Source organism: Anser cygnoides, chromosome 4 (genome assembly GCF_040182565.1).
Source record: "Anser cygnoides isolate HZ-2024a breed goose chromosome 4, Taihu_goose_T2T_genome, whole genome shotgun sequence".
Taxonomy (NCBI): Eukaryota; Metazoa; Chordata; class Aves; order Anseriformes; family Anatidae; genus Anser; species Anser cygnoides.
The window spans coordinates 3,884,803-3,900,791 of record NC_089876.1 but is presented as its reverse complement, the minus strand read 5'-3'; the positions used below and the strand labels follow the sequence as shown (position 1 = coordinate 3,900,791).

General features: G+C 41.8%; 1 protein-coding gene and 1 long non-coding RNA gene across 5 annotated transcripts in view; one reads left to right on the top strand and one right to left on the bottom strand.

The window, feature by feature from the left end:
• CTNNA2 (catenin alpha 2) overlaps positions 1 to 7,796 on the bottom strand; it is a 478,216-nt gene extending 470,420 nt beyond the window's left edge. For 2 of the 4 annotated variants that reach the window (XM_066995540.1, XM_066995543.1), the window contains exon 1: positions 7,508 to 7,796. The gene's annotated coding sequence lies outside the window, so the exon portion shown is untranslated. Of the gene's footprint in view, positions 1 to 7,070; positions 7,321 to 7,507 lie in introns of those variants that run through there. The other 2 variants (XM_066995541.1, XM_013182313.3) reach the window with 2 other exon arrangements.
• On the top strand, positions 7,711 to 14,611 carry LOC125182326 (uncharacterized). Its single transcript, XR_010830915.1, has 3 exons — positions 7,711 to 7,822; positions 8,457 to 10,795; positions 12,962 to 14,611. It is a non-coding gene; the product is annotated as an uncharacterized lncRNA (long non-coding RNA).
• The last annotated feature ends 1,378 nt before the right edge of the window (positions 14,612 to 15,989 follow it).

The following is a 15,989-nucleotide window of genomic DNA, read 5'->3' as shown; positions in this document are numbered from 1 at the left end:
TTTGACCCCAATCAAAAATACAATAAAAAACCCAACACACACACACCAACCTGGGTAAAAAATGTCATTTGTTTCTTTCTAACTGATAATAAATCATAGCTGCTTCTTTGCAACTCTATCTCCACTTAAAAAAATCACCTGTGGATTTTAATTGCAAGAATTAACTTCACCAGTTTTCCTACATTTTTCAAATGGAGAAAGTGTCTTCCTACTTGCAGATCTAAACTGCTAAATTATTTCACACAGGACTGCTAATGCCAAGGAGCGATAGTAGAAACTTAGTCAAAAAAAGGAAAAATAAATGGCATTTCCGAAGCTCAATTTGTCTATGTTCAAGCACTGCTGGCCCTAAAATATGGAGATATGTTTTGATTATTATCTGTAAACAAACAGAAAAGAGAATCTTAAAATATGCAACCTTTCTACTTTTGATAGTTCTCACCTAAAACTGTAGTTGTTGCCCATTTTATACCTTTCCTTGAAGGTCTTAACAGTCTTTTGTTATTTAAAGAGTCAACTCTTAAAACCATTAGACAACCATATACGAAGAGTTTTGATAAATTCTCTGTCAAAATCAAGTGTAAATGAGTGTTTCTTCTACATAATGCTTTTCATTGTGTTGGAACATTTATTATCTATCCTTTTCTATTTTGGTAAAAATAAACATGGTGGCATGCGTTAAATCAACTGCAGCTTTTGCTTCCAGAACTTCAAGCATGAGGTTTAGTCCTCTCAAGAGGAATTATCTCCTGCAGATCCTTTGGTTTAATCTAACAAAATAATCAGCTGCTGTATCACACAACATGGGCCATAAACAAATTTCACCCACATGCATTAGCCCCATCTTGCTTACAGATGGGATATTGCATCCAGAGGGGGATATATGATGGTATAGATATGAACACACGAAGGATTGACCATGGGCAACTTACCACGGGTGATCATGTTTTGTATCAGAGAGAGAGACCATTCAGTTACCTGGCAGGGATGCCAACACTTAATGACACAGAACATCAACTCTGATCTCTATTTACTTAAATTTACACATTTATTCAATATTATCATTTACAAAAATTTCTAAGTTGACTCAAAAGCTAGAGAACACCACTAAAGAGGACATCCTACTTTACCAAGCAGTAAACAAGAAAACGTTTCTCAAACCAATGGAGCAGAAAACACAGAAACAAACCTCATCAGATCAATAGACTGCCCCAGATTATTCAAGCAAGTTAATTTGCAAATAATTTTTATGCCTCTTTTCAAGAGGTTTTGTTCGTGTTTTTCAATATGGTTTCATTGGAACAAGCACAGTTATTGCTACTATTATTATGATACTATAAGAGAAATAAAACCACTACCTACTGAAATTTTAGAACAAGACCAGTAGTATTTTTATTCCATAATCTAACTTGAAAGTTCAATCTTTAGGAGATTTTTGGAGTTTCTTTTGAAGTTTGAAAAGATTTAGAGTGCTGATCAAAACAGTTTCCTCAGCTATGCACACAGTGGACAAAGCTTCTCCATTTAAAACATAAGGAATAAAGTATTTCCCACTGATCGATTTCTTTTGAGTAAAACTTAGCGAATTGAGAGCTTCAGCTGCCTCTGCTGTGCGGAAAGTGGTTTTAAGGAAAAAATCTTTCCATTTCGATACACACTGAGATATAGAGGGGAGGTTTTGTTAGTAAATAATAGTGTTAAAAAATAAAGTTGATTAGTTGTAAAAAAGGACAAACTGATTAATCCATTTACAAGAAGCCGTAAGTAACTTAAAAGCTTAAGTCCCATTTGCAGAAGTCACCTGGGCAACTGGGAGCCTAGCTCAACACAAACCACTTCTGCTTTCTGCTTATTAAAGTGGACACAGAATCCACACTCCACTTAACGTTCAAGTTGTCTTCTAACTGCCTGGTATCCTTTAGACATTACAAAACATAGTCTTGTTTTGAAAATAACATAGCTTCAAAGAAAAGGACAAGGACACCGCAGAGCGAAATGTTAAGTAGTAATTACTACACCGGTGATAACAACAGATTGGATTATTTAAAAAATAGCTTTAAAATATAATGAATACAGAAATTCTTTTGTGTAACCACAAAAAATACTATTTTTCTTACCTCCCAAATGAAAACTCTGAGCTGTTCTTCCTGCGTTACAGAATTCAGCTTCCCTTAACCAAATAATTCTAACTACTTAAGTCTGTAAACTTGGGCAGTGTTGAAAATGGTCCTCCACTGTTCTCAGTACTAGAACACTAACGCAATGGGTGATGCAACTGAGGAGTGTAGCTAGCCAAAAAATATTCCAAAGGAGAAAACGCTGTCAGAAAATGCTGATTTAGCAGAGTTAAATACTTCAAAGAAAGGTATGCTTTTCCCCATGTGGGGGAAAAAAAAAACATTTTGCTGGAAATTCTAAACTTCACCTGCTTGTTCCAACCCAAAGGAAAACGCCATTCCAAAGCATGATAATTTTCCATAACATAAAAACCCTGACTTTCTGTAGTGGTAAATGATGGTCTCAAAAATTTCATGTCCAAGAGCAGGAAATCTTCTGTTATTCAGACATGTCTTCAACCTACTCTACCATTTAAAAACTTTCAAGAATGCCTTCTGGTATACAACCATCATTTGGAAGCAGATAGTTTAGGACTCTCTTTTTGGCTCATGCATGATGTTGAGGAAACCATTCATAAGCAATTTATAGGAAACCATTTATAAGCATTTTACATTTATAAGCAATGTATTGCTTTTATCCAGAAAGTGGAGTGTAGAGTGCAGAGCCTGCCCAACTGAAGATTCAATACAATAAAGTACTGTTAGCACTCCCTGAGATGTATTTAGAAAACATTCAATGGATAAGCTTTTTGGTAACAACAGTCGATACAGATCAGTAAAGCATACCCATATAATAACACAAAAAGAAATACAGGACTGCTGCTTCAAACTCCAGGAAACCAAAAACAGTCACAAGCAACTCCGTGTAATTCTGAAAATATTCTGGATTCTGAAAATTCTGAATTCCTCTAAGACAATAAGCTGGAATACAAGATTAACTTAGTTATTAACCACTTCTTTTAGTATGCCAAAACCTGGCTTCTGCCCTTTGCTATGTCTTCAACTAATTTGTTACTGCAGCATTAACCACTGTTGTCTCTTTTATGTTAAAATATTAACAGTTATTTTCCAACAATGTTCAAGGTCTTCTAGACTCAGCAGCAGTTTGACAACACTCATGTTCCTAGCACAGTTGATACAGCTGGTGGCTCTTACCCATCAGTAAGGGAACCCCACAGAGGGGCTGGAGTCTCGACAACTCAGCTTCCTGAAGAAGCCCGACACTTTGGAAGCCCTCCCTTGGAAAAGTTACTGGCAAACTGATAAACGCTAAAGTGTATGGAATTCCTCAAGAAAGCATAACAAATGCTGTGTTGATACAAAATAAACAAACAGGTTTATGTTAGTCAAGCAGCAGCCCTTAGCTAGCCTCTAAAATATAGCATTTTTGTGACTTCTGTTGTCCCCTCCAATCTGTTCTTATTATACCTTCTTCTTGCATCTTACCCCAAATTATTTTTTTGAGGGGGACAATTACTACAAACCTGAACCCCAAATGAGTTATGGCCAAGTATGCTAGTGTAATTACTCTCAGGTTCACGTTGCTCTTCTTTACTCCTCCATACATGCCCTGCACATTTTCAACTACATATTTATTGTACTTTATTATATCTGATACCAAAGTATGTCCTATGAAAAAAGGATGGAGGAAATAAATAAATAGCTTAGCTTCCTTTAGCCAAGTCCTGAAACATGCTGTATTAAAATCAAAAGCCTACTTTGCCCTGAAATACAATAACTTGTATACCTGTGTCATTATACAGAGAAAAAAAAAATCCCATACTCACATGTTCAAACAGCAAAACAGCATGTAATACCTAGAAGGCATTGTCATAACTGCTCTAATTTGGCAACAAAACACATTTCATTAAATGCTGTTATTAGAAGAAACCATACATAGCAAGAAGAAGAGTTTTAAGAGATCACAGATAGTTCTTGAATCAGTAAATGTAAAAATTGATGGCTGAGGCTGAAAACACTTCTTGGCAGAAGGGAAAAATAGCAGGGGGCTTTGTAAGAACAAAAGGCATCTCAGCCCTGACAAAGGTGTGCTACTGAACAGGGAAGACAATCTACACTAATAGTGCAGAAAGGTCAGATGCATTCAGTAAGTAGCTCTGCATTGGGAAGGAAATGAGATGACTTCTTTGTGTCTTGTGGGAATGATGAATTACTTCTTCAGTCCGTTACATGAACAATGTTAAAACAGCATCAGTCTGCAACGGTTTTGGTCAGCAAGACCAAAAAGGGTCACCATGGAGAAAGGTTCCCTCAGAAGTGTCTGAGGAGATGTCTACTCCACCGACACAGATTTTTAATAGGTCTGAAAATACCGGGGAAATTCCAGAAGCATGAAAGAATGCTAATGTTACAACCATGCTCTATAAAAAAAAAAAAGTGAGACAGTGTTTATAGCTATAGCCAGGTTAGAATGATGGCAGTCCTGAGCAAAATAATAAAAAACATGACCATCAGTATGCATGTATAAACTTTTATGGCACTTGGTATGGTATTCTGTGGTAGTCTGATTACAAAACAGCACCCAGTAACCAATTCTTAACCTGTTTAAGGGACATCTCGTAAAGAAATAGCTTTCAAGAATGCATTACAACATAACTCCCCAAAGGAATTCCCCAAACGTGGAGCCACTGCCATGAAACACTTTTTCAATTGCTTGTAAGTAGACATGATCACTTAGGACAAAAAAAAAAAAAATGCACAAGTTATAGATTGATAGAATGCTACACAACTGAAATAACTCAGTCGCAAAAAGCAGGCAGTAGTGTTTGGTATACTCAACATATGGTAGGCAAAAAACTCTTAAATAAAGCTACATCCAAAGTTACAAAGCTACAACCAAGAAACGTGCTCTACTTTACACTCTTCTGGAAAGAAACAGTCCTGCCAAGGGTTTGTGAGGGTGAATGTTAGCAGTAAAAATGAGACTAAACTACAGTGCTGCAGCCAAAGGGTTAATATGTAAATGTGATCTATAAACAGAAGAGTAATGCTAGCGAGGTAATATTTAAACTCACACAACACTCCTGAGACAAGGCACTGGCATGCTGCACCCAGCTCACATTTTCACAAAAGTGTTGAAAAAGTGGATTTGGAAAAAAAAAAAAAAAAAAGCCACAGCAATTGACTAGTAAGGAAAACGCTTGTAATGACAAATTAAAAAAAAAAAATAGTCTGTTTTTTTTCAAACAGAAAAGAGAGAGATTACAAGATTCTAGCAGATAAACACATCCATGGTAGGAAAATACTTTGAGTTCTTTAGCACAGAGGAGAAAGGCACAGCAGCAACCAGCGACCGGGAACCAGAGCCAAATAACTTAACAAGCAGCGGGTTCCCCACCTCTTACCGTCTTCCGATCAAAATTCCATTTTTTCCTGGTAAATGTGTTTCAGCCAAATGCAAGTTATTGCACTCAGAAGTAACTGGATAAAATCCAATTGACTATAACAGTCAAGAGGTCAGAGTAGAAGATCTAATTGCTTCCTTTGGCTTTAAAGTCTCAGTCTACGAATACTCCAGGTTTTCAGTTTCAAAGGCGTTTCAGTAGTAGCATGCATGTTTGGCATTAATATTAAAAAAGCGCTTTCAAAAATCTGCATAAATTAGGGCTGCATTTCCATGCAGGGCTCAAGTGACATGAGAGCTTTCCTGTTGAGGCTTTTGTCACCAGCAGAGCCCACTGATGGCATTACAGCTACCTTACCCACAGCTGAGGGGGTTTCTGCAGCAGCCTGTAAACAAAGCTTTACACAGTTAAGTGCAAAAGTTCACCCTCCAGGGCAGTACTTTTTCTCTTCTAGAAAGAATCCTCTTTGACCTGGAGTACAAGGAGCTTGCTACAATACATAATATTAATCATGGAAACAATAGGTAAAAGAGAAAAGGAGAAGCACTGCGAGAGCCACAAAGCCAACCGGCTCTGTTGTGTGCACCAGCAGCATCTGAGGCTGCTCCTATTGATGCTACTTCTCCACCTTGTGCTCCGGTACACACCGCAGTCGCTGCAATCTTGACAAGTTAACAGAATCAACATTTCTTAGGGAACACACGCCAAGGCAGAGGAGAACATGCAGGGGTTCACATTGTTAGGGCTGACAGTTTTGCTATTCAATCGGCTGCTGTAGTTTGCCACAATAACAGGGGCTTCCGAATGTTTATCCCCACGAACCACAAACTTCTAGCTCAGCAAACGGAAGCCTGAAAAGGCTGAAATTGCCTGAAACACGCTAACTACCACAGAGATGTACCACTGCACAGCTGAGGAGGCACGAAACCACCGAACCACGCCGAAAATCACCAGTGACACCTCCAAAAGCAAGCTGGCATCGCGCCGCCGGCCCGGCACCAGGGAGCACATCCAGCCCTTCACCCCACAGAGGAGCAGGTGCACGCTACACACTCCTCGGGATGAAATACGTTGAAGTTACTTCCCCGGGCACTGCCACAGCACGAACAAGGTCCGTCAGCAGGGACAGAGCCTCACTGCTCCCCACTGCCGCCTCCAAGCAAAACTTCTTCCACTCCATCAGCCTCCCAACGCTTCGAGGGACCGCCGCCTCGTCGCCAAAATCCGCCAAGCTTTTTTTCCATCCCCCCCGGCCCCGCTCCACGGACGGACAAAGCCGCCCCTTACGCCCTGCAAACTTTCCTCCGACAGGAGCTCCGGGTCACCCAACGGAGCCAGCGGGGGCTTCGGCAGGCCTAGAGGGCAGGGATGGAGCGGAGGCCGGCGACCACCGCCCCCTCCCCGCCGACCCTCAGGCGTGAGGAGCGCGGCGGTGGCCGCGCACGATGGGGACGCACCAGGGTAAAAGGCAGGAGGAGATCTCTGACGCCTGAAGAACGGAGAATAATAACAAATTGCTCTTAACACGGAGCTGGATTTCACCTCCAAGTGACGCTAGGTAAATAGATGGCGAAGCAAAGCAACACACCTTTGACCCTTTCTTTTCTTCCCTAAATATAATCCCCCTCTTCCCGTCATACGCGCAGCACCGAACGAGCATTAATTCGAATCCGTTCTTTAAAGAAGGGGGGATTATCTCTGTCTGCCAGCGGCTCTCCCCGGCTCTTTTCCCTCTCCAAAAATTAAAAATGCTCGTTAAGAATAAGAAAGGAAGGAAGGAAGCATTATTTCTGGTGGGTGTGAAACGTGGGGATGGGGAGAAGGAGTCTGGGGGATGGGGAGGAGTGGAGAAAGGTGGCTAAGGGGAGAAGAAAGGAAAGGAGGACCAGGAAGGGTGAGGGGAAGGCGATACAAGGGGGAAAGAGGATAAGGAAAGGAGGATGAAAGGAGCTCGGGGAGGGGGGGGGGGGGGATGAAAAGGAGGAAGGGATGAGGGGAAGAAAGGATGCTTTGCCCTGGCCTCACCTCAGCTCGGTGGGTGGGGGTGGGAGAACCTCTCGCCGCCTCCTCTTCCTCCTCCTCCTCCTCCTCCTCCTCCTCCACCACCTCCTCCTTCTCCACCTCCTCCCCAGCAGCGACGGCCACCGCCGGGCTGGGTGCGCGGCTCGGCTCCCTCACGCGGCCCCCGCCTCCCGCTCGGCTCCGGGGAGGACCCGGGAGCCGCCGCCGGCCTCCCCGCGGCAGCCACTCGGGGTGGAGGCTGCGCGCCTGCGCCTCCGCTGCTGCCTCCGGCGGGAGGCCGCGCCGGGCTCCGCCGCTCGGGGGGCGCCGGGGCTGTGGGTATGGAGACGGCGTGAGGGAAGGAGGGAGGGACGGGGGGAGGATGGAGGAGGAGGAGGAGGAGGAGGCACGGGGCTGGGGGTGTGAGGGGAGGGAGGCGCCCGAGGGAGGCCGGCAGGGGGAGGGCGAGGCGCAGGTGGGCGGTGGGGAGGATGGCGGGGGGGGGAGGGTGACAGAGGGGGGGAGGGTGGCCGAGGGATAACGGGGAGGATCGGCCTCTGAAGCCGGTTAAAGGGTTGCGGGAGGGGATGGGGGAGGCCGGGCGGCTGGCCATCTTGTGGGGTCGGGGCGGGGGAATGTCGGCCTCGGCCCCCCAGGGAGGGCGTTGGGAGCTGTGGAGGGGGGCAGCCGCCGGGCAGAGCCGGGGGAGAAGCGGGGCTGGGGGGGTTTGGGCGTAACATGGTCCTGCCCCGCTCCAGGTTCCTCTGAAAGGCAGGGAGAGGATGGTTGTCGTTGTACATCCAGGATGGACAGCAAGAACTTCACCTCTCCTTTTCTCCTAAACTAGAAAAACCTTTTCATGCAGCCTTCTTGCTACACGTGTGTCGCTCAGCCCTGCATTCACCACACCAAATACCAGGTTTTGTCCACCTCCACAAAGCATTGCTCTTCTTCCTCTTTCCTTCTTCACTAGTGTTGCCAGTTGTACCAAGTTTAAGCTGGTTTTGCCACCCTGCAACACCTTCTTCAGTTTCTCCCGTGTGGGACATGGGGGACATGTGCTGTCCCCGTCCTGATCCGGTGTCACTGTGCCTGGCGTCCTACAAGTCCTGGTGGCGAGCATCCCCTCAGAGATGGTGTTCCTGGAGGGACCTGGCCATTTTGAGGCAGCGTGACTCCCGCTGCCGTGTTCTTGCTCCTCTGAGCTTCTTGGGGTGTCCGTCTGCCTCCTGGGCTTCTACGTGAACCGACAGGCAACAAGGAAGGGAGCGAGATGAGGCCTTCCAGGATTTCTCCTCCTTTTGCCTGTTTTAGGCTTGGAGGGGATTTGCCAAAATAACTTCTCTGCCTCAGCCCATAAGCGAACCTCTGCAGGTAGCTGTCTGCCCTCAGGTAGAGGCGGTATTCACCAGTGGGTTTTCTTCCCTTCTCCCCAGGCTCAGAGAGGTATTGTCAGGCTGTACATTCAGTTTTCCAATAAATGAGGAAGGGAGCTGAACTGGAACCTCTATTCCGTTTATCAAGACGCAACAACAGAGTCCATGGGAGAGTCTGCAGCAGGGAAAAAAAAATCTTAGGCAAGAACTTATTGAAATACGGATTTAAATCTGATCATATTCATTATGGCTTACATACTTGGTACAGCCATATAACAAGTGTATGTCGGTATTATACAGAAATACTTTGAATTACTTTAACCTTCTCCCACTATCATTTAAGACTGACACACAACCAGTTCTGAGTGTATAAACAGAGATCATGCTAGGCTGGCCTGCCCTTGGTGATGATGTGTGAATTGTTGCTGTAAGCTAGGTCTTTCCTTTTTGTCTTTAGGAGGCTTTCAGGTTGCATAAAACTACTTTTCTAGGTACTGCTACTGTCTTTCCTATCATACCGAATTGAGCCATGTGATGTTAGGAAAACTTCACCTGCAGACCTTCCGTTTCTTGCCTTCATTTCTGTACTCTGTCTTTTAGATTGCTAATTCTCCTGGATAGGGGCAGTAAGTGGCTAGCCTATTGTAAATATTAATGGAAACAAGCAAGGTTGCCAAATAGAATATAGTAAATTATCTACTGCTTTATCACAGTGCCTTGCATCGCTAATTGAACGTCAGCTAAATGTATCTCCAGGCATTTGACTAAACTGAGCATGAGCTATAGTATACATGTAAGAAACACAAATAGTAAATAAGCATGGTTATGAAAAATACTAGAACCTCTTTCCTTCAGCAGTAACTAAGCTGCAAATATACCTCTTGTAAATTTGAACCAAAGGATTCGTTCAACTATCTGTGCATGTTTCAGTTTGAAGTGTGCCATTTTAAGAAATAAATCAGATTACTTACCTAGCCCAGATTATTTTTACCTAAGACAGAAGGCATGGATTGCTGGACTGTTGCTAAGAGGTCTGCCAGAATGTGATAAAGAAATCTGAAGATCTGGAAGAACCGTATGAACTTTTTTGTCATGGTCCTGAAAAGAAGGCACGTCCACTTTCTAAACATTTTTTTTTTCCTTTGGGCTCTTAACTGCATTTTGAAACTACCCTCCTCTTTTATCACTGTTAACTGCCTCTAAGAAAAGGAAGAAAACTGAGTTTGTTACCACTGTTTACTAAAAACTGGAGCAAGCTGCAAAGCTGCTCTGTAAATGAACGCAGCTCTTACAAGCCAAGGGAGGCCGACTGACAGCTCCTAACAAACACTTGCAACTGCCATGGGATCTCCCACTGCCAGCACTCAGCTACATATAGAAAAGAGACGTCATCAAACCATCAGGATTACTGTGCAGTTTGATTAGCAAGGCAGACAAAAAGATTATTTTGCTCGAGTGAAACGTGCCCCAATGTTCGGCAACTCGAGCAGACTTGAAAGCTACAGGTGGAACTTGGAATGCTTTAAGCTGCTTTTAGGCTCGGTTATCTTTATAGACAAACTAAGTAATAGATTGTTTCTTTAAAGTAGATTGTCGCCTGCCTATGCTGAAGGGAGATTGTCAGCAGCTCTGAGAGATATTTCAGTACCTTGTATTAATGAGACATTACCTTTCAGACTTGATTGAGTACACATAAATATAGAGCGAATGACTAAAATCATTCACCACCCCCGAACACATGTAGGTGCTTTTTGGGTAGGTATGTCATTTTTGGCACATTTGCTCGAACACTGGATCACAAATATTTCTTGTTTCTCCTCTGCAGCAGCATGCTGCTGTGCCACACGTTAGTATGAGCTGCACAATAAGCAGAAGTAAAACCTCCACATCCTGCAGGTCATTTAAATTGGATTCTGTATGAAGAGTCATCTGCAAGGTGGGTGCTGCCACTAAGAGTCTCTGGCCTGCCATGCCCTCTGCCTTCCCTTTTGACTGTTTTTTCTGGCTCAAAAGAATCTGTCAGTAAGAGCATCCAGGGACTTACCCTGACTTGTACCACTGGAGTAACCAGGAGGCAAGTAGCAGGTGCAGTTTGTTTAGGAAAAAAAAAAAAAACACAGGGGGTATGGCTAGGCACTTTTTTATGCTGGAGAGGATCGTGCAACTGCCTTTGCTCCTTTCAGAAAGCTGACTTGAAAAATTCAAAAGAAATACAAGAAAGAAAGCTGCTCTTTGCTCCTGTTGGAATAATGTGCGCTAGATCTATGACCACCATTGGAGACTATTATAAGGCCTTTTCTTTAAATGTTTACTTCTCAAAACCACAGGAATAGACTTTAAATTCTGTTAATATTTTATTTTGAACTTCATTTGATACCACCTGTTAGCAGAGCAGGAGTCTGTGTTTGTGGAGGTCTCTCATCCTTTAATTGCACGACAGGACAATGTGTGATAGGTACAGTACCCCTTCGTATTTCAAAGTGGCTTAGGGAAAGAAAGATTTAGAAATCTTGCATCTGTTCGGAGAATGTGCTGTAAACAATTCAAATGCCATAAAATCTCTCCCTTATAAAATGATGCATGTAACCTGTCTGGACAGTGGTAGCAACTAGGAAAAGAAATGGAACCAGGAAAACGTAACTCTTCAGGTCTTCAAGTCTCTTTGAATGACCAACTTTACTTCCTTAAAGCTACATGTAAGATGTGTTAATTATACATATAAGAGAAAAATTGTTTTTCCTGTCTTCCCTTGAAGCTCTTGGCTCCTACAGAAACCTTGAGCAAGCAGCTCTTAGGCAGAGAGCGCTGCTTTTCGCGTTGACCACCACCCTCTAGCTGTTTCCCATCTGTTGTTTGTAAACACCTCGTGTCTTGTGCTGCTGATGTTGTTAGCTCCTTGCAAAATAAGCTCTATTTTCTTGTGTTTGCACGCTGCTTCAAAGCAGCAGGAAAACTGGCCAGGACTGAATCCTATGCAGTGCCAGAATATATTTTTTTTCTTGCTGGGGATTTCAATTAGTGAAACTCACCAGAGATAAATTATGTTGTAAGCTATAGGACAACATAGCACATATATATACAGAGAATGTGTTCAGGTACCTTGCCTATGTGGGAGAACAACAGGACGAGCGAGAGAGACCAAAGGAGAGAGCTGGGCTGAGCTTCTAAGAGCGGGGACAGAAGGTGTTAGAGGACCTAGGCAGAAAGTGCACAGATAAAAATTGCAGGAAGTATTTTTGGCTCATTCCTCTGCAGAGCTAGCTGAAGTTCCTCTGGCATTGCTCAGTCCCTTTCTTTTCCTTACCAAAGAAAAGCTTAGGGAGAAAGATTAATATCTGAACCCTAATAACTGCCACAGAGGAAGAATCACTCCCTTCACAATTTTCAGTCTGAGGAACAGAAGGGTTGTTCTGTGCTGCCATGGCTTCCAAATGTGGTTCAGTAAGTATTCCTCCATTTAAGAAAACAGCCAGTGGACTTGCTTCACTTCAGGGAAATGACTGTCCTCAACCTTCTGCTCTTTCAATCATTGCATCCTGCTGTGCTGTCTCTACATATAAGGTGGGATGGAAGTCTGTCTGGTACTTGCTCATCCATGTGAAAATGGGATTCTTCTCCTGAATCATAGCCCTTCTCTGCAATGTCCTTTAAAAGTATTGGGCTAAATTTTGATTCTTACTCAGGCCTTATTATACAAACTCGTGTTGTCTTTATGAGACTTTTAGTAGACAAAACACGACAAAGAATATCTATATCCAACATCGCGTCTTGGTAATCTGGAGATAACTAGCTGTAGAACTGTTGTTCTACAAGAAAAAAAAAAATGGTTTTTAACCTTTGTTTGCTTATAAAGTCTGGTTTGCACTACTTTGAAGATTCTCAGTATTTAATTAAGATTTAAAACAGATACGTGTGATATATTACTTGCTAAACGCTTTTTATCAGAAGAAATGCTATTACTTATATATTTTCGATCTTGTGGGCACAAAGCCACGAGGAGATAGAATCAAGATTTGTTTTAGACACAGTGATGATTACAGAAAATATGTCCCGCATCCTAAAGTATGTAAAGTTTCTAATTTATTTATTTTTCTATTGACAGAAGCCCAAGATGATGCATCTCTCCATTTACACCTGCAGAAATCCACAAGAGACTTATAACTAAGACATAGCCTGAAGAAAGTTAATAAGGTTGCTAGTGGTCTGCATCACTAACGAAAAGGCTATGGATGATTCTAGTCTTTTCCTTCAGGCCTTGATGAAACCTGGAAATGTCAGAAAGTTGATTTTTCTGCAGGACCAGCAGCTATAAGTAAAAAAGAGCAGAAAAATTGAGGAAAAAAATAGAGAAAGCCACTGACAAGAACTGCTACTGGTTGTGACTAATCCGTTGCAAGCTTACATTTGCTTGCATCTTAATGGATCTTTTAACCTAATTTACTGAGTCTATTTCTTTTTAATTGACTTTCATAAAAGTTCAGGTATTTTTTCATGAAGTACACGAAGATCAGCTAGGAAAGCTATTATCATCTACTGTAGCAATACAGCAATGTGGAATTCAGTTTTTCTGATTAAAAATAGATGCATAAATCATAAGAAATAAACCTGAAGTATCTCACACCCTTTTACCCTGTCCTCACTTTTCAGTGACAGTTAAAGAATGATATAAAGAATTCCTTTTTGTGTTTGCCTGTTCGACATGACCAGTGCAAATAAATCACATAGGCTTAGGAAGACAGGCAATTATCTGTCAGCAGGCTCATTCATTTCTAGTCTGTAGGTGGATGTAGTTTCAAACAGAAGGAAGATGGCTTTCCGAAAATCCACGTGGACCTATTAATTGCGAAAGAAGTGTGTAGAATGCCCCGTGTAGAATGAGCGTGCTACATTTCAATAAAAATGTGATTTCTATATCAGAAATGCTATCCACATGCAAGTTGGATTATGCAGCGTATTACTTCTCAAGATGGCTGTACCTCTTGATCGATCAGGTCAAGAGTTACGTAAGGCCTTACCTGCACTACATAAAGCATACCTCAAGTGGGAACGATGCTGCAGGAATATTTACATTTTCAAAGCATTCTGCATTTTCAATGACAGTTGAACAAAGCATCCCTTAAAAACAGAAGGAAAACAATGATATTTTGTTAAATTAATGAACCTGTTCAAAAGTATGGAACAAACATCTAGCAAATTATAATGATCATAGGACTTGCAACAGTAGGTGGTGGGGAAAAAAAGACTACTGCTATCCTATTTTGGAAATTACTATGACAGGGTACTAGGTTCCATTCCATTTAAAGATTTCTTCATGCAAATTGTATGAGGCATTTTCTAAAAACTGAGTGGATTTCCATAATGGAATTTTGGCAAATTAAATCAAAACAGGTTGCTATGACAGTTCCTACAAATATTTCTATTTTAGCTTTATTTTGTATTATAAATATGTCAAGATGAAGTCATTCTTGTCAAAACAAAGTTATCTTTCCTTTTGGGAAAAATTTCCAGGCCTTTTCTCAATGCTCTAATTTTCCATATTCATCAAAGTCAAGATGAGGGCTAATTTCAAATGCTTTAAGATACATCTGCATAATCATAAACCCACATAAACATAGCTTTAGTCTTATAAACGAGTGATGTCATTACATACAGTATTGTTAGCTTAACTGACTTTCCTTACTGCTCTGTATAACAAGTGGCTGAAAAATAAAAGATATTTAACGTTAACAAAATGGTTTCTAGTGGTCTCTCAAGTCAATGGCGTAGACAGAGATCATTGCCAGAAAACATCAACAGTCCTAGGTTTTGTTCCAGTAGCACAATGCCATGTGAAATCCAAATGGAAGCAGGGAATTGCATCTGCTCCTCTGTAAATAAGAAACAGGTGGCCTCTTACTTAAGGTACAGACATAAAAACAGCACAGATTTATCTTACAGATTTTATTGATGAAATCTTAAAGAAGGAACTCGTTTAATATTGGTACCAGTAAGTCACTGCAAGTGTGAGCTGATTGAGATTACATCAAGAGTAAAGGAAATGTGTCTGTCTGCATCCACTCATATACAACAGGATGAAGTTGACCTAGAGTTTCTATGCAGAAAAGGATTTACCAAACGGGGAATTGGGTCCTCACATTCAAAAAGTATAGAAAGGAGCAGGTATTTCCTGGTTTTAGGGTTTTTTTGAGGTTAGAGTATAAGAAATACAGGTTGGAGACAGAGCTTCAAAAGATAGAGTATGCTTGTGTGAGGCAATAAACTAGATAAATTACTGTTAAAGGTGTTTAATTAAAATTTATAGATATACCTCCCTGAAATTAACCCAGGTGTGTCCTGTGTACATGTGTTAATCCTAGGTTTTAAAGCAAAGGGGTTTTTTTTGGATGTCTGTTGATTGTATCTCCTAAGACTGGCTGACATATGTGTTGGTTTATGACACACTCAAAATGTGATTCAAGTACTACAACAGGGCAGCAAGGTTTGCTTGAATTCTGCCAAGAAATTACAAATAGTTTGATTAATAGCATCATATTTTTGGTTCTCTGAAGTTGCTAACAAACAAGGAAAAGAGGAAGTCCCAAAGAAAGGAACAAAATTACCAGAGTGCATATTGAAGAAGGGAGACACAGTCAGAGGGTGTAACATACTGAAAAAGCAGGCAGAAAAGAGCTGATTTAAGATTGATGAGCTGAGGAACTGCAGAAGCTGGAGTTATCTGCATTTTTTCAGCACGTGTTGAAAGGCATTCTGCTTGAAGGGGTACAGTGCAGACTTCTTTCTTGGTCTTTTCCTCTCCAAACCTCAGAGATGGCTCAGAGATGTTAAGCAGCTGGGAATGGAAGAGGAAGATGATCCCATATAACTGTGTATGAGCTCTGACGTAGTGCTATGAAAAATGATTCTTATTACAAAATATTCAAGTATTCAAACTTTAGCTACCTCCACTCCCCCCCCCCACACACACAACAACAGTAATAGGACTTTCTGTAGTTGACTTGTAAGGAGCAATATATATTTATTTTATGCTTTTATTTTAAAGCTTCAGTGTGTTTTTTCCTGCCAGCAGGTATAAATGCATGTGTTTTGGGAGAGCTCTGAGTAATAGAAAGGAAAAGGGAAAGTGCTCCTGG